A 26,471-nucleotide genomic window follows, 5' to 3' on the forward strand; every position below is an offset into this window, starting at 1 on the left:
ACTGAATACAAAACAGCATGCTACCACAAGTGATTTTAGCAGCCCATGTAAGCTTTATTGAATCTGCGCTTTAGTACAGGCATTAGTGAACAGATGAAAAGGGGGTGTACCAAAAGTCCATCAAAGTGGTTAGTAAAGTAGGTCCTAAGTAAGTAACAAACTAAACAAACATTCAAGCTAGACTGCTGATTGTGGATGGGTAAATTCTGCTGTGGATCTTCCATTTACTACACAAAATACCTCACTTTTGCTTCATACATGTGATCAAAGTAGATTTTTTTTGTTTTTTATTAATAAGTATGTAGGCAATGAAGTCCTCTAGATGTATTGGCAATTCAAGAGGGAGTGTACTTTTACTCAATGTCTTATTTTCAGCCTTGATTTATTTGTTTCCAGAATGTTTTTATTTATTTTATAACACAATACCTTAACATTATAGTAACAAGAAAAAGCAAATAAAATATATATAATGTCCATAACAACTAAAAAAACAGTATACATAGGAGAACATTTAATATTTCTCTAACAGATTAGACAATTTTGTCCAAGCAATTAAATGTGTTGTGTTGTTAGGCCTTGCTTTTATAGTAGCAATCTCATTCTTACAAATGTATTTCACAAGATGAATAAACTCAACTTTAAAGACAAGGGTAGATTGGGATTTCCAGGTTTTAGTAACAATTTTCCTTGCTATAGAGAGGATAAACCATAGTAAAAATGTTTGTTTTTTAGGAATGACTTCAGGAACAAGAACATTGAAAAGGATAAGGGAGTCAGAAATTGTACAGTTGTCATTCCGCATAGCTTTACAAAGATATTTAAAGTCTAATCAAAATGGGGAAATTATTTTGCAATTAACAACCACACATGTCCAGTCAGCATCATGGTGTCCACATCTCCAGCATTTCATTTCAGCTTTCTTGTACATTATTATTAGCTTATGTGGAGTGAAAAAACATCTATGTAAAAATTTCCATGTGTATACATACCAGAATAGGGAAGATACGGATTCCTTCACTGACTGTAAGTTTTTTTTCTTTTTCTGAGAATACTTATCTATTAACGTCACATGAATAATTCCAAAAAGAAGCAGCTATTTTGCTAAAATTATTTCTGAGAATTTTATAAATAACAAATATGTATGAAGTATTCTTGGGTTAGCTATTAGTAATTGTTGAGATAAAATCCAAGAATTTCAAATTACTCTTATTGTATGCCTCTAATGAGGGTACAAGGTTAGTATGTATAAAATCCTTAAAAATGTGGATGTCCAGCCAATTGCAATTTTGCAAACTATATCTGCTGATCAAATAGTCTGCAGAACTTATTTTATTAGCTGAGAAAAAAATATTCCAATATAATAGGTCACTCTTCTTAAATTCTAACATTTTCTGAGTATCAAAAGATATCAAACATTCATTTGTGTAAGCAATGGGAAACATAATTATTAATAAATTCTTAATTAACTGTTTAGAAAACATACGCTTTTTAAACAGCACTAATATTTGGTTTATAAGAGGTGTGAGAACAAGTTTTGACCTTTCACTTTAAATGTATATTTTTAAAATCCATATAAAGATGTTTGTATGTATTTGAGTATATGGTTCAACCAATGTCCTATTACTATTAAGAAGGAAGGTTTTGTGTATTGATTTCCAATATGATATATAAAAAACATTATTCCAAAGCAACACTGTGTTAATAAATGTGGAGTTTAAATAAAAATAATTATTTGGAAACCCTATACCTCCCATCATCCCAGCTTGTGGTGCACCACCAAGGAGATTTTTTATTTTTTTTATTTTTTGGGATACCAAAAGAAGTTAAGTAATAAGTTATTTATTTTCTGTTTAATTTTGACAGGTGGGGGAATTATTATAGCTTGGCCAATGAATAAGATTTTAGGTAACAGCATCATTTGTATTAAAATTAGTCTGTCTTTAAATGTGAAGAAGAGTCTGTTCCAACTGTCTATTAGACTAGTAATTCAGTTTATAAGTTGCTGGTACTTAGATGTGAGTGATTTTTTTTTTTTATAATTAGATTCAAATAGATATTTAACATGCATGCCCTCCCAGTTTGTATCTCTTTTTGATCTAAGTTTCATAGTAACATTTTTATTCACTAGAAGTGCTTGAGTTTTGTTGTGATTGAATTTTAAACCAGCGATGTTTGCAAAGAAGTCTAGATTATTTAATAGGTGATCTATTGAATTTTCAATATCATTAGAAGTTATTAGTAGGTCATCAGCAAACAGTTTTATCTTGGGGCATAATTTGTCTAACACTTTATATCCTTTAAAGCCATCATTATTTCTAACATAATTTGCAAGAGGCTCGATAGCCAGAGTAAATAGTAATGGGGATAGGGACACCCCTGTTTAGTACCTCTTAATATTTCAAATGGGCTAGATAGATAAGATCCAATCTTTACATAGGCTATGGACTTTTCATTTTGTTTTTTATTTAATCCTATTAATTAGGATATTTTGGGGAGAAATTACATTTTTGCAGAGCTTTAAAAAGATATGGACAACTTTTGGAGTCAAAAGTTTTATCTGTAAAGGGTTAAAATAGAAAGCTCTTTTTTTTTTCTTATTTGCTAAGTCTATTAAGGACAGTAATCTAATAACACTGTCTTGTACCTTTCACTTTTTGATAAACCCTTTTTGGTTTTCATGAATTAATATTGAAAGAATATTATTTAATCTGTCTGCTAAGACATGAATATCTTGTAGTCAATGTTAAGCAAAAAGACCGGCCTGCATTATGTGCAAAGGCTGGGTTCTTTATTTGGTTTTAGGATGGGAGAGATGATAGAATATTTCCATGAGGAAGCGTTGTTTTTTTGTGGTTTTAACCTCTTGGAATGCACCAACTAAGATTTTCAAGATGTTATCAGGTAAGAGTTTGTAAAATTCCGGAATTAGACCATGCAGCCCTTGTGCCTTTTTGTCTTAAGATTTTTGATACGTTCATTTAGTTCTTTAAATGAAAAGGGTTTATCTGTGTTATTAATATTGTGTTTGGATAGTTTCTTTTGAATATTATTAGCAAGAAAGTTGTCTATACCTTTGTTATTGCTTATAGATGAGTTGTTAGTAATATTCTTGAAATGGTTTTTAAAACATAAGAATTTTTTTATATCTGTAACTGTGATAGTCTGATTATTTCTAGTGTATATTATTTCTTTTATATGACTTTTCTCATTTAAAAATTTAGATCTAATCGCTATTCTGTGCATGCTCTTGGAATTAATTGAGTAGGACTGTAATCTGATTTTTTCCAGATTTATTGATATTTTATGCTGCACGATATCCTGATATGCCTTGTTCAGTTTACTTATGTCAGCTACTGCAGATTTGTCATTTGATGTAAGTTTTAGCTTTAGTTCATTGATTTCTGTTTGTACGCCCACCAGTTTTTTATCCTATTCTTTCCTTTTATTTATATACCAACGTTTGACCTTACCATGCAGGGCTACCTTTAAAGTATCCCATAGAATAATATCTGAAACCTCTCCATTATTATTGGCCATTCTTTAAATCCCTGTACTGTTTCTATATAAGCAGGTAGTCTTTTGCAGAAGTTTCTAGATAAGCAGGTAGTCTTTGGTAGAAGTTTAAGGGGTCAGTATTAAGTGTTACATTGAAGGTGATAACATTGTAGTCAGACATAAGGCATGATGTCAATATTACATAATAAGTTTTGGCCAGTAAAGAACTGGTTACAAATACTTTGTCTATGTTGGTCTGTGTGCCAAATCTGTAAGAATAATGAGAATACTTTAGGAAGGATAATATTTTTATACCATCAATGTCAATTAGGCTTCTGTCTTTTATGTAGTTGTTCAAGTTCTGGGCAATGGGGGACATCTTGAAAGGTTTAGAGCTTGTGGTATCAGTGAAGGACGATTTCTGATAAATATCATAAGTCTCTGCATTTCACATAAAACCATAAAATCTGGTCACAAGTAAATAATGAAGCTGAGAGTAATAAACATAACACATACAACAACCAACATCAGAGAAAACAAGGAAGCAATTGTGTAAGTGACATTCTGTTTCACCACTTGCAGATACAGCACCCAAAGTTTTATAGCAATGAATGTATAATACTGTGATTGCTGGATATTTTTGATTTAGCGTTAAGGTCTACACTATAACTCTGGGAAAGATGGGCATAGAATTGTTTGTTTTTTTTTTTTTTTAAATGACAGTATAAAGTTGTTGTTTTTTTTTTAATGAAAGCTGGGAAATGTCAATTCAAAGAGAAGTTAGCATAACATGAAAGACCATGAAAAGCAGTCAGCAGGATGATGGGCAGCACAATTTTGAGGAGACTAAGGAGCTCTAGTGTGCACTAGTATACCAATGCACAACCTATATGAAAAATGTAGGATACCTAGTAAAGAATGTCATTAACATATGTATTTAGAAAATGACAAGTCTTAAGTAAGGAAAGTGAGATTTATTAAGGCTACCATCCATTTATAAGGTCATAAAATCTGTACATATCCCTCTTTTAGAAGGAAATCAGTCAAAGTAGGGAAACTGAGAAAAAAAACTTTCATTAAAAGCACAATCAAGCTGAATAAATGTTGAAGTATGGATGCTTGCAATAACATCAAGTTTTGGGCAACTAAGAACAAATATGCTGTTGGAGACAACAACTATAGAAAATGAAAATGAGTCTTCACAGAAAGACGAATAATAAAGAGAAAAAAACTTCTGACAAAGAAAGGAATTAAAAACATTGATTCCTGAAAAAATACAGATAATATTGAAATACAATTATAATTTAGCCAAGCAATATGTCTGGCAATTACATCCATATTTTATGTATTTGCATTACTGTCAGCCTAAACTGAAAATAAAATTATACTTCTCTGTCACATGAGGTATTACCATTTAATATATTAAAGCAAGAAGAGGAATTCGCAACAAAACTGCATATGTTAGAAAGGGAAAATGCTGGTACCAAGAAACATTAATTAAAAACAATTCAAAAAGTGGAGACAGTAGCTAGTATTTAGTCTACATTTATTAATGTGAAGGGTGCTATTAATGTGAAGGGTGTTGAAGAGGAGAAAAGATAAACAGTAAAATGTAGTTTAATGATATACTGAAGCATTCTCTAATGTCATATCTTCTTAACTGTTAATACTCATGAAATATTCAATGTTAAGTTAGAGAAGAAGAAGAAATAAGCCTACTTTCTAGGTCAGCTCATTATCCAGCAATCACTGATGGGTAAAAATAGTACTTTTACATTGCCCAATATCTGTTATATGTAGCTTCAAGCAGGAGCGGCCTTAGATCAACTGGTACCCTAGGCAAAAGGGCTCCATGGCACCCCCCACCACACAACCCAGTGCCCCCATCCAGGTCTACTTACACCAAATTAATACTGGAAAAGGTCCCCTGCTGGAGCGGCGACCTAGGCGGCTGCCTAGTTGGCCTATGCCTAAAGCCGGCTATGGCTTCAAGTAACTGATCAAGCTACACAAATGGTAATGGGCAGTGGTGGCTGGTGACTTCAAATCAAAGGGAGGGGCTGCAGGAGACAGCTGAATGGGTGTGACCAATGAGAATGCGTGTGGCTAACTAGAAAGGGGTGGAGCTATGCTCAAAACCACAACAACTGTGATTTTAATTAAATACACTGCCCTGGGTGCCAAACTGTCATTATGAGAGTCCAATCAAGACAAAATGAAGTGTAGAAAAAAAATATTTCAATGCATTGGCTACATAACAGCTTACTTAATATCTAGACGGAAACAAAAAGGTTGTGAGGCATGAAAAAATAAATTACTTTTTAAATACATTACTGGAATGCCAGTCAAAATCAAGTATAAAAAAACAAGCAGCACTCAACTCAAACCACTTCTCCTTGCACTGCAGTTGTAATTATAATTTATATTCAGCTTTATAAAAGTACCAAATAACATACTGAAAGTATCAATCTCTGCGATACCCCCACTTGTAAAAATGTTTTTTATCCAAAGAAGACCTGCTGCCTGAGCCTGACAACAACTATCTACTTGTTTCATGGAGAAAACATGATCAAAGTAAAAAATGAACAGCAAACAAAAAACAAGCTCAAGATAAATTGCTTAAAGGTTTACTGCACAGGTTATGGACCACACATGATAGACTGGCATTCTGTTTAGTTTACGGATAAAGCCTACAAAGATGACTGCAAGTCTCCAACAAATGTAAATGAGCTTCTGAAAATACTGTAATCTTGTCCTTTATTACAAATACTGTCATGTGCATTTCAATACCCAAGGCTTATACGCTATCTAGTTATATAAATATTCTCTGCATGGCAACAACAAAAGGCTTTCAATGTTGGTAATTCTTTAAAAGTATGCTTATTAAAGCTTACTTGAATCTTACAGTCTCAGACAAGCTTACCCGATGGTCATTAAAGCATTGCTACTTAAACACAGAGCAATAGGCACTGCAACATGCATTTTCTGAATAAAAAGAAGCATAAATCAACAGTATAAAAATATGACAGAAAACCAGAACATTCTGCAAAATCAAGGACAAATGACAAGTCACTGTACTGCTAGTGTCTACCTTGGATGGGGGGATACTCTGCACATTTACACTGCATAACTGCTCTTTACCTTGCTTGGACACATCCAGAGTCACTACATGGGGGAGTGGGGTGCAACAAGTATGTCGCAATTTGAAATGTCTGGCTGATGGCCCTGACACATTTGTCATACCTCTCATCCTCAGAGCAAGAAATCTATACAAAGCCAATAATGGGGGAATACAACCCCAAAAAGTGGGACAAATTTCAAATATTGATCTTATAAACAGAAAATTACTAGAATAAAAGGTTTTGCGTTACCATGTACTTTCTAAAGAATATCAAGTCTGAAATTCAAATGCCTGTCATTATTTAGTGAATTAAAAATCCAGAAAACCACAGATTTTATGAGGAACAGTACACAACAAAAATTTCACAAGTGGTGGTGGGTAGGGAATTCAACCTCTTGCTATCTGCTTCCAAGGAACAGGGTTTGAGTTCCCCACCAGGGATATTTCCTAAGCTCTCTCTAGCCACCAGGTATATTTAATTCATCCCATTTACCTAAAATGGCATTTGCTGTCTCATTTAATCATTCTGTTTAACTACTACTTTTCTTTCCTAAGCAGAGAGAGAACAAAGGTTAAAGACATACTAGGATATACACTGACATGTTAGATTGTATCTGCTTTGCATCAAACGCATGAAAAGGCTGATAAACTTCTTATTCCCTTCACGTTGGACAAAGCCTACCTGAGACCAGTCAGATCCTGTTTAAGTGGCTCACTACATGCATTGTCTTTTGTTATGATAAATACAGCAACAGATGAAAGGTTGTTTTCACAGCGCAATATGCTAGGTTGCTGTCATTTGTGCCGATTATGTCAAAAATGTTTCAGGTCTGAACTTATGTTAGGCTGCACTGCTGACAACTATGAAAACATTTATCAAATCTATATGTTAAATTCCAATCTAGAACCATTGCAGGCATTGTATGGCAGTGTTACAGGTTATCCTGTTTAGCTGTCCATCACACAAGGTTAGTCATAAAACTACTTGGCTTTATGTTCAGATGTTGAGAATGCTGCTACATAAGTATTTCCAAAAGAAATTTAAGACAATAGAGTGAGCACACTCATCATAACAATGCACTGCTAAAGACGACTCTTGCAGTGGAGTGAATTATTTTTCTCCAGTCACAGCAGTCCATTCATGTATTGAATTAGGATTAAGGATGCCATGTATCATAATAACATATGGGCTATTAATTGTGTGAAGTCACACATCTGTTCTTATTTGCACTATTTTTTGGTTGACATACATTTCAAAATTCAAAGCTGAATTAGGCATTGTTCTTGTACAGAAAGATATTTAATTACAGGAAGATGTTCAGATGGTGACTGATATAAATCAGTAAAAGCCCAAATATTATGAGCTCAGCTATGAGATTGTATCTGTTCATGATTGGCAACTATAGTGAATATGCTCACTCTATACCTTTCTAGTACTTAAATTTTTGACCTGTTGTCATATTCACTTTACATTAAGGGTTAGTGCACAAGGAAAGTGTGCTTTTAACAAAAGCATAGGTTAGCACACAAAGGACTATCTGTTTATGAAATAAGTACATGAACCACAAAAATAATAGCTTTAAAGGAACAAATGATTACTGTGTCACTGAGTAATAAATTGAAGTCATTCTTTGCAAGGTGTAGCAATACCTCTTGTATAGAATAACCATCTTGTTGCTTTTACGAAGGTATCATATAATGTAGTTATGACTGTGGAATGCAGGAAGAAAATTCTATGAAAATTGATTACACTGAGAGTACAAAAAACTATGACAATCTTGGAATCAGTAGTCTGAGGCTGATGCTACAAACCTATAAGCTTCAATACAGTGTCATTTGATGAGAATACACAACAGATGGACATAAACATTTAGACTTGAGTCTTAATTACCTGACAAGATGAAATAAAGCATATTCTCAGAATACCAGCTAAATTGCATTCTCTTATGTTGATATACTAGGCTCCTGTTGTTTTTCTTCTCTATTAAATTACCTTAACTCATTACAAGAGCTATTCTTGAATGTGCAAATCTTATAGTTATACCTGTTTTGTATCTGAATTGCATTGTTACTTTATTTATTCATCTTAAGAATAAAGACATTTACTACATCTACTACACATTTATACTCTTCTCTTAGTCCCAAAAAAACTGCAGTTACCTTTTTTCTGTTTCGAATATGTACAAGAAAGCTTTCTTTTTTTGTTACGTACAATGAAAAGACAACCCCTAGGATTTACTAATATTCCATATAAGACTAGATTAGTCTTACATGGAAGTGCCGGTCTAAGAGTATGACGGCAGCGCGACATGCATATTAATGAGGGTGTGCTGCCTCAACTCTAAAGCTTACACGGAGCGTGGATGAGTGTAGGGGGCATGTCGGACTGCCGAGGAGTTCAAAAATCCACGCCCCCGCAATGAAGAAATGCCACAATGTCAAGTTATATGAGCGAGTCCGCTCACATGTGCACAATGTAACACTACACTCCCCCATATGTTAAACAACTAACAAAAATAGAAAGATTTATTAATTGTTTTTATTTCATCCGATATAGCTGCCCGTATTTGTGCATGGTTGTGCGGGTTTGCCCATTGCTTAGACACCAAAAGAGGATAATAAGAAAAATATATGCAAATTAAGCAAAATAGCAGTAGCGTAGTGGTTAGAGCCTTCGCACAAAGAGGAGGCATTCCCGGTTCGAGTCCCACTACTGCACATTCCATTTTCTGTTGGAAATCTGTATACAAAAATATTTCCTGACATTTTTTATGTATAAGTTTTGTAAAAAGCATTGAAAAGTTAAATGTAGCAGTGAACGAATTATATAAGTATGTATGAAGGTGAAATTGTTATGCATTCTGAGGCATGAGTACCCAATTTTAAGCAATATAAAGTACTGCTAAGCACATTTTACCAGTATTGAGCATATTTAAATCCAATTGCTTGTAGTTATGCACCAAGTTAACCAGTGCAATGTCTTTGCGCATAGCTGCTCACTGTGCTAACAAGTGCAATCACAATGTATTTGCTCACTGTGCTAACCAGGGCAATGTCAGGCAACGCTGAGCAAATGTTGAGCAACGCCAAGCAACGTTGAGCAACATTGGGCAAAGTCAGGCAAAGTTGAGCAAAGTCGGTTAAACACGGCCACACCTCCTTTACTGTACCTTAACCAGTCAGGTCTGCCCAGTAGGAAAATAAAAAGCAATGACAGGGCTCGAACTCATGATAATGAGCACTATAGTCACAGCACTTAACCACTACGCCATGACAGCATTTCATAAACATGCACTTTCAACAGACACATATCTATCAAAGGAATTTTAAACATTGCCAACATCAGCTAAGCAGGTGTGCCTACAGCTGAGTTTTTTCAAAACTGGCCAATCACAAATAAGTGCTGAAATGAGGCATATTTAAGCTCCACAGGCGGGAATACTTGCTATAACTGGTTGTAGCTTCCTTCTGCAGTCAGCATGGCCGGTGTTGGAGAAGGCACTAGATTTAGAGCGAAACGCTGGGGCACTGAGGAGTCCAAAGTAATGGTTTGGCTCCTTGTACACAATCATGAGGAAAAACTCCTGTGGGACCAGTACCAGGGTAACCAATATAAAACGGAGGCCTAGAACAGTCTTGCTCATGATCTCACCAGTGCCACGGTTCCTCGGACTCCTGAGCAGGTCAGACACCATTATTCTGACCCTAAGCGATATAGGGAGGATCAACTGGACCAGTGGATCCAGGAATCCTGTGCGATGCCTAATTCCCCAGTACTGAGTAAGTAGCCATTGTATTTTCTAGTTAAGAATTGCTATGCTTGCCTATACTATGGATAGGTATGTCTCAATATCACTGCATTTACTTCACAGCTGCAGGTGTCTGGGCTATGAATCAGCAAGCCCATGAAGATAGGCTGCAAAGGCTGCGTCATCAGGCAAGTTAGTAATTATTCTGCATGTACTGTTATATAAAATAAATGAGACAGCCTTCAAAAAGTCTTTTAACCCAATAAATAAAGGTGTAATAATCCTTTAATAAATGCATAATTCCTGGAGTGCATCTGTGTCACTTTCTTTGATATGTTGTTGTACTGTTGCATTCTACAAATAGTAGTGTTGTATTAAGCAGTGTCAACCCACACTTGGGTAGGCCCATATAACATGGATGAAGGGAGTGCCAGTAGCTTTTATGCATATTTACACCCTCATCTGTTGGTTCATGCCCAGCATGTATAGGTTAATCTGGCACATAAGTAGCTTGGTATTGTGCCCCCCAGAAATGTCAGTGTGCTGCCAGAAATGTAGGGAGTTGTTAACATATATCTGATACTTTCACCTGAACATATCTAGATAATTATATGAAAGTAGAGCTGTCAGTGTACCATCTTAGCAATAGTGTGTGTGAGCAACTCTCAAAATATGTTGCAATAGCATCTGCATCTTGGACAGTTTGTATGTAAGATACAGCTCATGTATATAATGATCTAGCAAAATCCAGTTGCACAATATAAGGACATTGGGTAGTGTAATAATACATGCAAGGGACATATAACTGCAGTTAATAGGAATGTAATGAAAACTAGAAGGATATATAAGTTGTTAATTGAGCTATCTTTTTCCACCCTACTGTATGTGCATAAAAAATGCAATTCCACACCTCAATCGGTATGCCTAATCTCAAAACATTTGTTGGGACATATGTCCTATTAGTTTATAAATATTTGCATTTATTTCTATGCATGTGCCCTGTTAAAATACCACAATATTGGTGGCCTGTTGCTATCAATTCAACCTGCATGCTGTTGTAATGTCCACTATTGTTCTATATATGCATGTGTTATACTTGCTTTTCAACTGTTGAAAATCTGGTGTGTTGGGTTAATGGGAATACTTCTGCATGCTGTTATAACTAATTGGGAATGTTGTGGATGGTTACTAACCCATATCTTTATTAAACTCTTCAAAACATAGTTCGTATGGGAAGGCCAGTCCCAGCGGACCCACCTGTCCCACCTCAGCTGGCCATGGCACCTGGCACCAGCAGATCTTGTGCCCAGCCTGGGACCTCCTCTTCTGTTGGCCCTGTGCCACCTTTGGGTGGAAGTGCTGCAGGGGATGGGGCTCAGCCCCCCATGCAAGCATGGGTGGAGGAGGGCCACCTATCACCCTTTGAACAGTCCGGCTGTGGTGCATAGAGAGATTGAACGTTCTGTTGCAGAACCTCTACGCCAGCTTGAGGCTCGAGTGGTGCAACTTCCAGGTCAGCCTGCCCTTCATACACTGCCCCCAGCACAGCCACCTTCTGGGCTGTGAGGGTGCAGTGGTGACTGCCCATGAGTGGGGACCTCAGTCCCACTGTTTCCATCTTGGGGCTCATGGGCTTGCGATTTCCAAACATCCATCCCCGTCAAAGGTGTTCACCCACCACATGTCATATACCACCCCTGTATACATCTTGTTTGTCTTGTCTGTTTACCTCCCCAACCTACCTCCCCAAATATACCTACTCCCCCTACCCCACATTCCAATCTCACCTGAAAAAAGGGCAATCTGCTCCCCCAAAAAAAATTATGCCCCATACATAGCTGCCCATTTTGCACACATGTCCACTGGACACATGAAATGTTATTTAATTGTCATTACAACATACTTTGTTGTCCTCACCCCTCTCTCGGGTTGAAAGTTTCATACCTACCTCCAAATTTATTTCATATGTGCAGCTGTTGCTGTTGAAGAAATGGGCAGCTATTGACCTTCCCTACATCCATCCTGCACATCCCGAGCTATTTTCCATACTGTCTTTCCCTCTTTGTGCCCCTTTTTCACCACTTTCCTATCTCCCCATTTTTCTTTTCTTTCAAAGAAATGAGCACAGGGGTTAATGGGAGTAAGCACTATTAAGCAGTAGTTAGTGAGTTTGCACTTGGCTAAGCAATGCACAGCAATGTGCAAACCTGCTTACAACTGCTTAAAAGTGCCTCAGTCACTCTGTATGTGTGGGTGCTTGTTCTGCTCAGGAGCAAAATAAAACACTTCTGTCAGTCTCAAACCCTGGACTTTGCACACACTACACAACATGAAGTACCACTAAGAAAACGGTAGATATACATCAAGTTGGTTAAATAAATATATCATGCATCAGAATGAGTGAATGTAAAGGAAAAATAGGAATACCATACCACACAGCTTGTTCTGTGGATGTTGACCAACAGTTGTTTTGGGATTACATTACATGACTGTGATAAGAGAAGCAGCCATTCTAGCAGGAAATAATGTTACACCATCACTTTACAACCCCACACAGTATCACAGCAGGACAAACACTGGCATATATGTTTAGGGCAGAGGCCATACCTCCCAACTGTCCCTAATTTTCAGGGATGTCCCTGATTTTGAAACAAATTTTAGCTCTGTCCCTCTGAATCCCTCTGAAAATTACTGACTTTGGCCAGAAAGGTGGTGAATTACACTTAATGAATAATGACAATAATTAAGAGTTAGACACTTCTTTTACTTCAGAAAAGATGCATTAATTCATATGCTCTGATTCTCTCAATATCTCAACTTAATGGCACTAATATTTTAAAGGTGTCCCTGACTTTTTCTTTACATTTCCTTGAGTCTGTTCAAATATGTACCTGAGTGGTTGAGAGGTCTGGCACAGGCAGAAACACAGAGGCATATCAGCCTTTCAGCTGTTACACACTGTGCAAATAGCTTTGAAAGGAGTTTTGGAAGCATACCCTTATGTAAGAATACAGCACTGAAATACAAATGGATGTAGCCATGTACTGGTAGCAACCAACTGTAAGAATGCCATTGCTCTATTATCTATTGCTGAAAAGACCTGTGTGGTGCACAGACAAAAAATAACAGGCTATTCTCTGGCTATCATGTCGATAGGTCCACAGTTGGGAGTTACGCAGACTGACTACTTGCATTGATAAACTAACATGTACACAGCAACCCTGTAAGTCCAGCAAGATAAAATCCACACAATAGTACTTAAGCTCTCTGTACTTCTGCAACCCTACCCAAATGTAGAATATACCTGTGTGTGCAGGGTCTACCAAGGATGTAGGTAAGCATACTCACAGTACTGAAATGTGTCCAGTATTTCTGAGCAGCTTGTGCTAATGTCAACACTAAAAAGGCACAAACTGTTTAGAACTGTGTAAATGAATATTCACAGTATAGCAGTTCACAAACAATTCTTGTGCCAAAGGAATACATCTCAATAACTAGCTTTGTATGGCAGTTAATTGTAACAGTTGAAAAGAAAGTACATCTTTCCATGTATCTTGGGGTAGCATTTTGAGGGGTGAGTACATTTCTACACTGACAAGTGGGTACTGGAAGCAGCAACATTACGTCTGAGTACAAAATGTAAATCTCTGGCTACACCCCTGGCTTCTGATATAAGAACTATACCAACCTTCTGTCTTAAACAATGATGTCCACAGCAAACAAGGATGATCTCCATCTTGGAAAGCTGAAAGGACCACGGCTACATGAGTTAGCGATTTATAGTACTAGGTTGCTATGACAGTGATTACTGCAATTACTACACAGCAGGCTGCATGCAATTAGCAAATGGTGGCCACTAATTGGTGCAGAGGCTTTCACATGCTCATGTGTAAATTTCTACAAAATCAGGCTTCAATCTCTGCCAACAAACTCAATCAATCTATTGCAGAGACTGACAGAGAGAGAGAGAGAGAGTGAGAGTGAGAGAGAGACAGAGAAAAGGAAAAAGAAAAAGAAATATTACCAAACCATACAAAGGAAAGGTATATGACAGATATGTATTTACTGGCATGTAGTAGATGTTACTGAAGAATACTCTACATAATGTGAACCATTCATATGTGGCAACAGTACTTCTTTATGCACAGATGTTCTGCTTAACTACTGCTATCGACAATACTGTGTGTACCTGTGGGCAGTGGGACATACCTGTGAAATGTGTAGCTCAGCATTAAATGTCAAAGATCTGATCCATGTTATCTGGGTTTTGTACAGTAGTGTGGCCTACAGCTGTTAGGGGGGATTAGCGCTGACATTATATAAACATGGGTGCGACAGAACAACACATGCATGATAGTCATATTAAAGTGTAGCTTAGCAATGGCAACTGCTCTAGCAGTCTAGTATGCTTATCTAGCATCTGTAGCCATATATACCCCCCTAATGTTAGTGTGTGTTCATATGTGACACCTGTTTGTGTTGCAGCAAGGCCCAACAGTTCAGCTGTGAGGTCAAGGGACTTACAACAGTGTGGACCTTGTGTGTGTATGCCACACACATAAGGAGAAATATATATATGTGTCACATATATTCACATCTGTATATGTGCATAGAACAGGGGACATATTGCAACTGTTTATGAAGGGTGGAGATATATATGTTGGTGAAGGTTAGTATGCGCATATTTGTATGTAGGTTTTAGTGTGTGACAAGACAGCATACAGTGCTGGTATATGACATGTGATGGTTAAACACTGTGGGTGGTTTGTTCAGTTTGCAATGTTGAAGTCAGTAAGGCCTGCTAAAGCTACCTGGGCTGTGAACACCTTCAATGCAATGACTGTGCAACTTTATTACATTACTGTACACCTTACATCCTTTATATGATTGATATTCTCACTATGAAAGGTGAAATGTATATGTGCCTACCAATGGATGTGTATATGTATGTGTATATATATATATATATATATATATATATATATATATATAGTTATATATACTCATACACACCTGCATCTACTTGTTGCAATAGATTCCCTGTACTGTTGACTGACTGTGATGGTCATTATGTTTGTGAATACATCAAAGATATGTATCTGTGGGATAGCTTAGTGGGAAACTGTTTATGTCATGGTATTATGGGTCCTTGCTTTGATCCTAGCAAAAGATGTGTATTCTGTTGCTAGGCAGAACAAGTGCTGTTGCATACAGTGTGATTAAGTCCCTTGGTTTTAACTAGGGTGTGTCATTGGTGGCTAAAGCACTACATCGATTATTATTGATTGTTACCGATGTTGAATCCAAATCCTGTGTGTACTGTAGTGCTACTTGAAGCTCTGGGCCTGTACAGCAAATTATGGTGTATGTCCACATTGCTTGCATCCACTGTTTTCTGTGGTCCCTGTATTCATCACAGATTACATTTCTCAAGATTAAGGTTGTGTAAGTACTGACACACAGTACTGTATAGTACACAATGAAAGCTTATCTAGGTTGTCATACCTTTGTGTCCTGTAATTATGCCTGATGTGTGTGTGTGGGTATGTCTGTAACATGTCCTTTGACATATGTGTGGTAAAACATATAACTGCGTATCTAGCAACATTCATAGTGTACTACAGAAGTATGCAACCTATATTCCCAATTGTGCACATATTTTGTCAACGGGTTTGCCATTAATAAGTTGTGTGGTATAATAGTAATACATTTACTGGACCTTACGCTGATTGTGATGGAAGATATATTTCTTTACACATCAGCTTGATGTATATCTGCTGTGGCTATGTGGTGCATCGTGTTGCATACAGTGTGCCAGGTACTCTTGTATAGTCTTATATAGTGATTTTATTTTGTTGCTGTACAGAACGTGGTTCATTAGATAGAGAATAAGCAAGGCACTTTCAAGCAGTTGTGGGATGAGCAGTGATAAGTGGCAGTTACAGTGTTTCACTCTCAGTTAGCTAATAGGTTGCTACATATGGCAGTTCAGTGATATCTGTACTGTATAATGTTAAATGTGCCATATGACTTGTTCAGACATTTTTGTATTTATGTCTTCCAGAGATCATGGCCCACCGCAGGAACCCCAGTTACAGTAGTGCTGAAGGTGATATAATTACTAGCAGTATGATTCAGCACTACCATCTCATGTTCTCATGAACCAGCCAGGACAAGCAGGAGCATAATGCAATGTGGCAAGATGTTGTCCACAGGGTAAATGAGGTAGGCCTGCATAACCGGACATATGAGCAGGTACGCCACCACTGCAGCGATCATCTCAGACATGTCCGAAGTGTGCTGCTGATGTGCGTAGACAACAGCTTGCAACAGGAGGTGGTGTTAATATCCATTCTTCCCTCACCAGAGTGGAGGAGCTGCTTCTGAGCCTGGTGGCACCCACCCAACAACAACAGCTCAGACATACACCATGATGGAGGTTGGAGCCACCCAGCAAGCACACATGGAGCATGCAGGTTACATGGCATATCTGTAGACTACTGTTATCTGTATTGGTAGATCATGCATATGTGAGATGTGGAGTGTATTGTTCAAAGATGTGGAGCCTGTTGTTGTGCAATACTGATCATTTTGAACATAATCTGTAGCCCTGTGAATGTAAACTGTTGTTGTACTGTAAGATTGCAAACACACTGTAGCAATGCCACAGTTGTGGCCACTGACAAACTGTCTCATCTCTATGTAGGTCCCTCTGGGGGGACATCAAAGCAGTGGACAGATGCTGGTGAGTGTGTTTTACATTTATTATTGTAAATAAAAAGTGCATGTCATAGTTAAGGTATAGGCCATGTACACATGTAACACACCTACCCATAATGCATGCTGTGCATGTTTGGTGTAATAGCACGCACATCTCACTAATGTGATTAGCTGCCTCAAACACATGCAATACCCAGACCATCTCAAACAAATGTGGCTAGTCTGTAGTGACCATTGGATAGGCACAGTTGATACTCAACATGCACATAACATACACATCTATGTCATACACAGAGCATTTTAACATACTACACATAAAGGATTCCCAAACCCTCTGTAAAGACATAGTCCAGTATCCAAAATCTCATCCACACATTACACATAATATACCTGAGTGGTAGAGGCCTATCATGGGCCATTTAAACACTCTGCAACACACTACACATTCATGTCAGGGAATGCTCCTTAGCTGCCTCCTTACAAACTCATGTAACAACTGGTTGTGAAACGGTGAATGTAGCCAAGGTAGTACAGTTCTGGCACAGCATGATTAGTGCTGGTTTGGGAAACATTTCTAGCCTTGAGTGACCACATGATGCTTCATGATGATGGCCTATGGTACTATACCCCATCCAGTTATTATAACCACAGTACTACACATAGCTTTCATTGCTATACACCTTAATGTTGAGTGTGTGCACACATATGCACCTCTAAACAATATGCATACCAATCACCATTTGCACAACTGACACATATATGTCTTGTGATGCTATTGAGTGGCTAGGTCATATGACACACATTGGGAATGTGTAGTTTTTAAATATGAGTTGCGTTTTAGCATGCCATGTCATGGATGAGACTGGCATGTCCACAATTTGATCTACACTCACCATAAGTACCGTACATTGGGTATGTGTCCGAATGATATTCCATCAATTATCCATGCACCACTGATGATGTTGTGTGAGTACTCATCATGCGTGTGCTAAAAATGTGTCCACAATTATTTGCTAAAGACACAGAGGCTGTAATCAGCATAGGATACCTATCTGACACACACACACATCCAGCAATGGTATGTACATCTGTGAGTTATGGTGCACAGTACATTACAGGGTTATGAATACCTGCACAGCAATGTTGTGTCCATGTATGCATTGTGTTCCAGGGGGAAGCCCATCACCTAATAACAAAACACATGCATCAAAGTCATGTATACTGTTAGTAACAAGGACTGTCTACACTTGCACTGCATGCTGTTGAGCAACACATGTCCTGCATGCTGACATGTGTGATATGACTGTTTTCCTTGTGATACTGTACCCCACCATCACCTGCTATTGCGTAAGTTCTGAGATTGCTGGTGTTGTGTGTGTCTGCTTTAGGGAGGAGTGTATTTTTGTGTGTGTGCATATGTGCATGTGCGCATGTGGTCTTTAGTCATGTTCAGGTCTTAAAGTGTGTTTCCTGTTTTCCTCTCACAGGTGCTGAGGTGGGGCTGGTTCAGTACAGCAGGGAACCTGATGTCACTGAGATAGACAGTGATGATGAGAATAGGTGGGTTGAGGAACAGGCAGGTTTGTCAGGGTCTGTTGTTGGGCCACCAATTGACAGTACACAAGTCTCCACCCCATCCATACACACAGTCATTCTGCCTGTACATCCATCATCACTATTGCCCTTAGCTGAGGGACAATATATGGTTGGCACTGGCCAGGACAGTGTGGTATCTATGGCACATATGGCAGCCTTTCAGCTGTACAATGCAATGTTCCATTGCCAGTCAGTTTTAACTCCAACCTCATCACTAGTGTGTATTACTTGCAATGTTTACTGCATTAATTGTAAAGGTCTTGTTCAAAACTGCAACCTTTGTATAAATATAATCTTTAGACTATTGTAACCTAGAGTGCTATTGGAGCTTTTCTCCCCAGGACTCTATTGAAAATGGGTTCAAATGGCCCAATGGACTATCCTGGTAAACCAACTGCAAATAAATAAATAAATAAATAAACATGTATCAGGACACAGCAGCCATAGCCAGATGTCTGGAACGGTACCACATACGCAAATGTCCAGGGGTTCTTGTCAGAGCACTGCTGGTCATCATGCTCCTGGCAGATGTGCCACACCTCTTTCTACCACACACATGTTCCAGGCTGTCATGGAGGCACAGACACGAATGGAGCAGTACACCAGACAGGGACTAAGGGCACAGAGGGCTCATAACACTTCTGTAAATGACAGTATCAGTGACCTAGCAGGTGCCATACGTAACTACACTGAGGTCATTGATAGACATTGGGGTGAGACATTGGATGTCCTCCACAATGTCATGTCCATGTGTCAGGACAGTGCGGGATGGTTGAGATGTCGACGTGGACATATGCCAGCAACTTCAGCAGCTGGAGGTCACCGTGGACGTCCAGCAAGTCACAGACACTCCCGTAGTGCCAGTACCAGCCCCAGCAATGTTGGGGGGCTGTCCATAGACCATCCTAGCAGACCACATGCACGTGGCTCTGGCCAATCCCAGGAGGGACCTAGATCCAGTGGACATATGTCAACCTCTTCGGATAGTACCTAATCTGGATTAGTACCTGATACTGTCTGTAGCACCCCTGCCAGGCACAGGTTCCATATCTGTGGCCAGAGATGGTGATCTGTAAAGCCTGCCAGGTACAGTCTGCAGCTGTCTCAAAAATCCTCGTATATGGCAGCCACATGGTGGAACTGTGTGCATGCAGACACACACACATAAACCAGAAACCTAGGGCAAACACATACCCACACACATTACATCAACACTGACCCATAACAGTACTCATGGCCCTCACACACACACACACACACACACACACACACATCGATAGTATGACTCAGTGTAGGCCTCTGGCAAACCAACAACACACCCTGTGCATATGATGAAACCTGTGCCACTTCCTGTCATCTGTAACACTGATGCAGGAGCAGGCTAACATGGTGCTGATGCACAAGGTGACTTTAATAAAGTATAGCAATGGTTGGATGTGTAGCATGTTGTCATCAGTAAAGTGTAATGATATCCTTGAAGGTGTAGCTGATCAGGCATGATGCATTAAAGCTGTAATGCTGCATTGTTTTCACCAGTGTTTATTCCAATTGTGTTTTGTTTGCCTGTGTGCCACTTGGCTGATGTGTGTAATTGTGTCAGCATGCGTTATACAGTTGACAGTAATTGTGGGGTGTGTGCAACACAGGTTTGCAGGTGTCCATTTGTGAACATGATGGAGGTGCACTGTCTGCATGTATATGCATATTGGACACATGGGCAGGGTGACATGCCCTGTATTGGCCAGTGTTAACACTCCATAGTTTCTATTGGTGGCCAGTATGCATTGTACTACACACATTTTGGAACTTGAGTACACATGTGTGTGTATGACACGGGTTGATATTGTGCTGTGGGTGATGCTGTTGTTGCTATCTGTCATTGGTTTGCATTACTAAGGTTAGCACTGTCCCAGCTGCATAATCCTTTAGTAATGCACACTGTTCACCTACAGGGTTGCATGGACCATGCTATCACAAACACAAGAAATTCTCACTTATATAGTAAAAGTGCATTAGTTTCATGGACCCCTGCCATAAACTAAATATATAATAGAAGGTGTGAAGTTGTACCAAAAAAGAGTTACATACCAAGAAGGGACAACCTCTCTGGTCAGTATCACTGGGAAAATACAATCCCTCAATAAACATACAAGGCAAGCTTCAAAATACAAAATGGTAAGGATTCCAAAGACAACACTAAAGCTTTCTTTAGTGTTATTTATAATCTACAGGGGAAATCTCAGATCGGGTCACAGTTAATGTAAATGGTCACAAAGTACACTTAACTGACTGACATTACCAATTCCTTGTCAGACAGTTTAAATGTGGATTTCACCACCCTGTCATTACACAAGGGCCACATTTCCAGACCTGAAGAATGTAAAACCTGATAATTCAGACACTCTAATTAAAACATCTCTTTACCAAAGTCCAAACCACAGTGGCAATGGTACAGACAGTGTTCCTGGCTGTGTCATACACAAGCTGACATATGAAGTCACCACTCACCTAAACACTCTGTCCAGATGCAGCCTCTATACAGGTTACATACTTGTGGAATGATGCACGGTAATGGTGTTCACAGTCCACAAGGGTTGAGCTACAACATCTTCTTCTTCTTCTCCTTTCGGATGCTCCCATTAGGGGTCACCACAGTAGATCATCTGTTTCCATTTCTTCCTGGCTTCTGCATCTTGCGCAGTCACACCATCCACCTGCATGTCCTCTCTCACCACAGCCATAAACCTCATCTTAGGCATTCCTCTTTTCCTGTTACCTGGCAGCAATATATTCTGCATCCCTCCTCAGCACATGTACAAACAAACTTAATCCTGCCTATCTGGCTTGGTCTACTAACCTTCAGACCTGGCCTGACCCTCTAATATACTTATTCTTAAACCTGTCCACCCTCTTCACACCCAGTGCAAATGTTAACATAAATTGATTAAGGGTAGAACTACAACAGATCCTGGAAACTCTCACCCTATAAGCCAGACAAATGTTATCTGGAAGGCTATGGAGCACAGCATTATGGAACTCATTAACAGAGACATTATGAACATGCAAACACTGCACCATACCCACTTAGGTTCTCTAAAGGCCAGATCATGGCTCCTACACCTAGTAGACTTCAAGCTAGTTAACAAGGCTATAGGTGAGGGAGGGGAGGTCAACACAGCCAAGCTATAGCTCACCAGCAATTCATACCCATCCCACATTCTGGTATTATACATAACCTCAACAGACTGACCATAAACGATTGTTAGATGATGGCTTGACAACTGATGCACAGATGTAAGACACACAGTAACATTTGCAGCCTCCATGTACTATTCTATGCCAGTAACAAGTGGTATTCACCTGCACCCAGTCCTGGGACAACTCCTGTTTGACATATAGCTTTCTTAGGTACAAGCAAACACAGTAGGGATATGTCTGCCCACAATTGATGAAAATGCATACTGTGGGCTATACTTTATTCTCCAGATGACACACACATCCTCCAAAAGGGTATCATAGAGACAGATACCTGTTGTCAAACTCATGCTGTAAAGCTATAAGCCAAAGAAAGCATAGTTATCCACTTTTAGAAAACAAAGTATCCCCAGAGTACAACATAGGTAGTAGCCCCCAAAATGTGGGACAGGTACTAATGTATACATATAGTCATGTATTTAGTCATCTCTTTTTTGAGAATCACATTACCAAAGGGTTTTGGAAATCCCTCTGTGGAGCACATAAGCAATAATGGGTTTGCATGCAGATCCACAGAGGATATTGCGCACCTATAATGATTAGTCATCTTTGCCAGACTTTGCTTGCTTTGGAACAGGTTTCAAATATACCTCAAGCATAAACCTTCCCTCACACTCTTCAACAGAAACTGTGATGAGTAGATGTGAAACAGAAGACGTAGCCCAGGGATCACTGCAGTGGCTAAGCTTGTCACAAACATACAGAAGTGACCTAAGGTTTGGAAAGCACCAGCAAGCTCTGGCAAAGATAACAGATGCATTCATGGAGAACGCAGAGTACCCACCTATGAAATAATTGAGGTCACATGTATGTATATGGATTTGCCCCACAGCTATCTTACAAGTGTAATGCACATACAGTTGTCATTGTGATATGTCATACACTGGAAAAATCAAAACCCACTCCACATTGAGCAAAGGTGTCACACACCTGGAACACACACACACACACACACACACACACACACACACACACACACACACACAGACAGCAAGTGCGAGATTCAAACTCCTTCCTAACTACATTATGATACTACAGCAGTATGCATTTACACGACGCGCTATACACATTACTGGGATTTCACCTTTCCACAGGTATATTTGTAGGATGGTGACATCATCAGACTTGTCAAAGATGAGTATACCACTTTTAAGGGGTGTGAGTAGTCTCCAAAAAGGCTGCTTCTCCCTAGGGAGAGACACACTCACACACAGCTGGACAAGTGCAGGATTTAAACCCCCACCTAATTACATTATGATACTACAGCAGTACGCATTTACACAACACGCTATACACATTACTGGGATTTCTCCTTTTCACAGGTATATTTGTAGGATGGTGACATCATCAGACTTGACAAAGATGAGTATACCACTTTTAAGGGGTGTAAGTAGTCTCCAAAAAGGCTGCTCTCTCCCCAGGCAGAGATAGACACACACACACACACACACACACACACACACACACACACACACACACACACACACACACACACACACACACACACACACACACACACACACACACACACAGTTGGCAAGTGCGGTATTCTTAATCCAAACTAAGTACGTCTTTACACTTTGGCAAGCAATATGGAGTTATAGGGTGCAATACAGACATTACTTGCTGACAGTTTGCCCAAAGGTTTTTTTCACATTTGCTAACCTCAGCAGGCTTATCATACTAGTTATATTGTGAGTGTATTGTATGCATAGGCCATGACCATATCAAATATGGGTTGATGCACCACATGCTGACACACACAAGGTCAGACCGGTGGACTGGACAATACAGGCAGGAGGAGTAGGGTCATACAACCACAACACCAACTGCCTCACATAGACCTACAATATAAGTACCAGCAAAACACACTCATAAATACACATTACCATACTCGGAGAATACAAATATTAATCTGAAAAAGAGAGAGTGTCCTCCTAAGCAGACAAGCAAGCAACATGCACCTCCAAGCACACGCCAGAAAACACATAATACACCAAAGCAGTGTGCCTCACAACAGGTCCTAAGGCAAAACAACATACCCAACACAAGTAATAGGTGACTTCATAGTCAGGCACACAGATGTTCCACTCACTCGGCTGGACAAGGGGAAGGTTACTGTCAGTTGTCTATCAGGTGCTATGATCCGCCACATAACATAAGCACTTACATCACTCCAGAACAGGTACATATATGACGTGTTCTTTGTACATGTCTGTGTGAATAATCTGAGACATACCTCCCAGGATAACATGACAAGAGTATATATTAGCTTTATGATCATGTAGCCCAGGCTAGTATGACCCTGACCTTAAGTAGCATCTTACCTTCACCTACATGATACTGCAACATAACAGAAAGACGATAAACTTGAACAACTGGCTGAGCTTCTGGTGTCATTCAAAGGGGATCCAGTCTCTGTCTGCCTGTAATGACATGATAGACAAGACTCATTGCTTCGCTACAGATGGTTTGCACCTGTAGCCCCTATGCTTCTGAATACTGGCCAAGACTCTTGCTTTTTTAGATAAGGCTCAAAGGTTCATAGGTAGGTACTAGGCTATCAGCCCTGGGGCCTAAACATACCCAGCCAAAAAGGTAACTTGGCTTTTGCCACCCAACAAATTTATTTTCCTGTGCCACTGTCAAGCAGAGACGCAGAAGTGATCCCCAGGGTGAATTTCCTATTTCCCATCCAATCATCAAGATTTTTTTTGAAGAGTGCTAATGAGGAGCTTTGTTTGATATAGATAGGTAGTTTATTCCGGAGTATGGGAAGTCTCTGGGACAGGAATCTATCCCTCCGGCATGTTCTGTTTATTGTGGTGACAAGATTTGGGTCCCTAGAGCATGTAGGTTCATAGGTAGTTACTAGGCTATCTGCCCAAGGGCATTTATAAGCCTAACCAGAATGTGTTGGCTTTCACCTCCCTTTTAAATTAGTTTCCTGGGCCTCTGTCTAGCAGGGCCACTGAAGTGATCCCAGGGGTAAATTTACATTTTCCCATCCACTCGTCAAGATTGCTCATGAAGAGAGTCAGCGAGGGGCTCTGCCTAACTTAAACTGGGATTCTATTCCAGAGCGAGGAAAGTCTCTGGGACAGGGATCTATCCCTCCATCACATCCTGTTTATTGCTGTGCTGAGGTTTAATTCACTGGAGCATGTGGATCTAAGAGATTTGGTTTTCTTGAGGTGGAGTATGTCCATTAATTTCAGGTTGGACATGGCCTTATACGTCAGGCATAGATCACCTCTGAACAGGTGTAGTAAGCAACTGAATAGAGCTAGAGTTTCTTTAGTCGAGCTGCATAGGGCATCTTTTTGAGGCCCATGATCCTCTTGGTGAGGTACTTCTGTGGTCTTACCAGCTGTTGCATGTGCTGATTAAGGTACATACCAAATGGAGCATTGCACTCTATTATGGGACTAATGAGTGATGAGTAGAGGGGCACAATGGCCTCTCTTGATCTAGAGGTGAACCTTTTCATGATTAGGTGGGCTACATAGAAGGAATGTCTAACCGCTTTGGCAATGTGATTATCAAAGGAGAGGTTACTATCTACCTGGGTCCTCAGGTCCCTAATTATATTTTCCGTACCTAGTGGATTATCACATATTTGGTAATTTGTGGGCACTTTGTTTTTTCCAAAGGGGATGAATATGCATTTTTGGCATTCAGCTTGAGGCCATGGTTTTGACACCAGGTTTCTGTCTCTGTAAGACCCTTCTGGAGGATGTCTGTGTCAGCTGGAGAGTCGATTATGGTCCCCAGTTTGCGATCATTTGCGAAATTGGTCAGCCATAGTCCTCCTGTGCTTGCTGTACCTCAGAGAAGGATATATTGAACAGGAGGAGTCCCAGGACCAAGCCCTGTGGGACGTCACTTGTGACTGGTTTAGAGTCGGACATGGCACCTGCAACTCTGACCATGTGTATTCTATCCGTGAGCCAAATGGCCACCCATCTCGTGACATAGGGGTTAATGTTCAAGCTGGTAAGCTTGTCTATGATGCCAGAGTGGGGAATGGTGTTGAAGGCCTTAGTGAGGTCCAGGTCGGCTGTGTGTACTACCTTCCCTTCATCTATGGCCTTGGTAACTGTTTCAAAGAAGTCAACTAGGTTTAGGAGGCAGGATCTGCCTTTAACAAAGCCGAATTAGGTAGGGTCCAGTGCCTCGAGGTTCCTAATGTCTCTGTTTATGAGTTCCATGATAACTCGCTCCATAGCTTTGCAGATCAGGCTGGTCAGGCTTATAGGGTGATAGTTCCCAGGTTCTGTTGTGGCAATACCTTTGTGGAGCAGGATGACTGTTGCTGTATGCCATTCTTTGGGTACATAACCTGTGGTAAGGCTGAGTCTGAACAGTGAATTTACGTGAGGATTTAGTTCCTTTTGGAGCTCGTGTAAGACGCAGCCTGGGACACCATCCGGTCCCATTGATGCTGTGTTCTTAGCTTTGGAGAAGGCTGTTTTTACCTGCATGTCCATGATGTCTGAGGCTCTGCATTCTTCTGGGATGGACACGGGCCCTTT

The sequence above is a fragment of the Protopterus annectens genome, chromosome 14.part0 (assembly GCF_019279795.1).
Source record: "Protopterus annectens isolate FY-2018-M chromosome 14.part0, PAN1.0, whole genome shotgun sequence".
Taxonomy (NCBI): Eukaryota; Metazoa; Chordata; order Ceratodontiformes; family Protopteridae; genus Protopterus; species Protopterus annectens.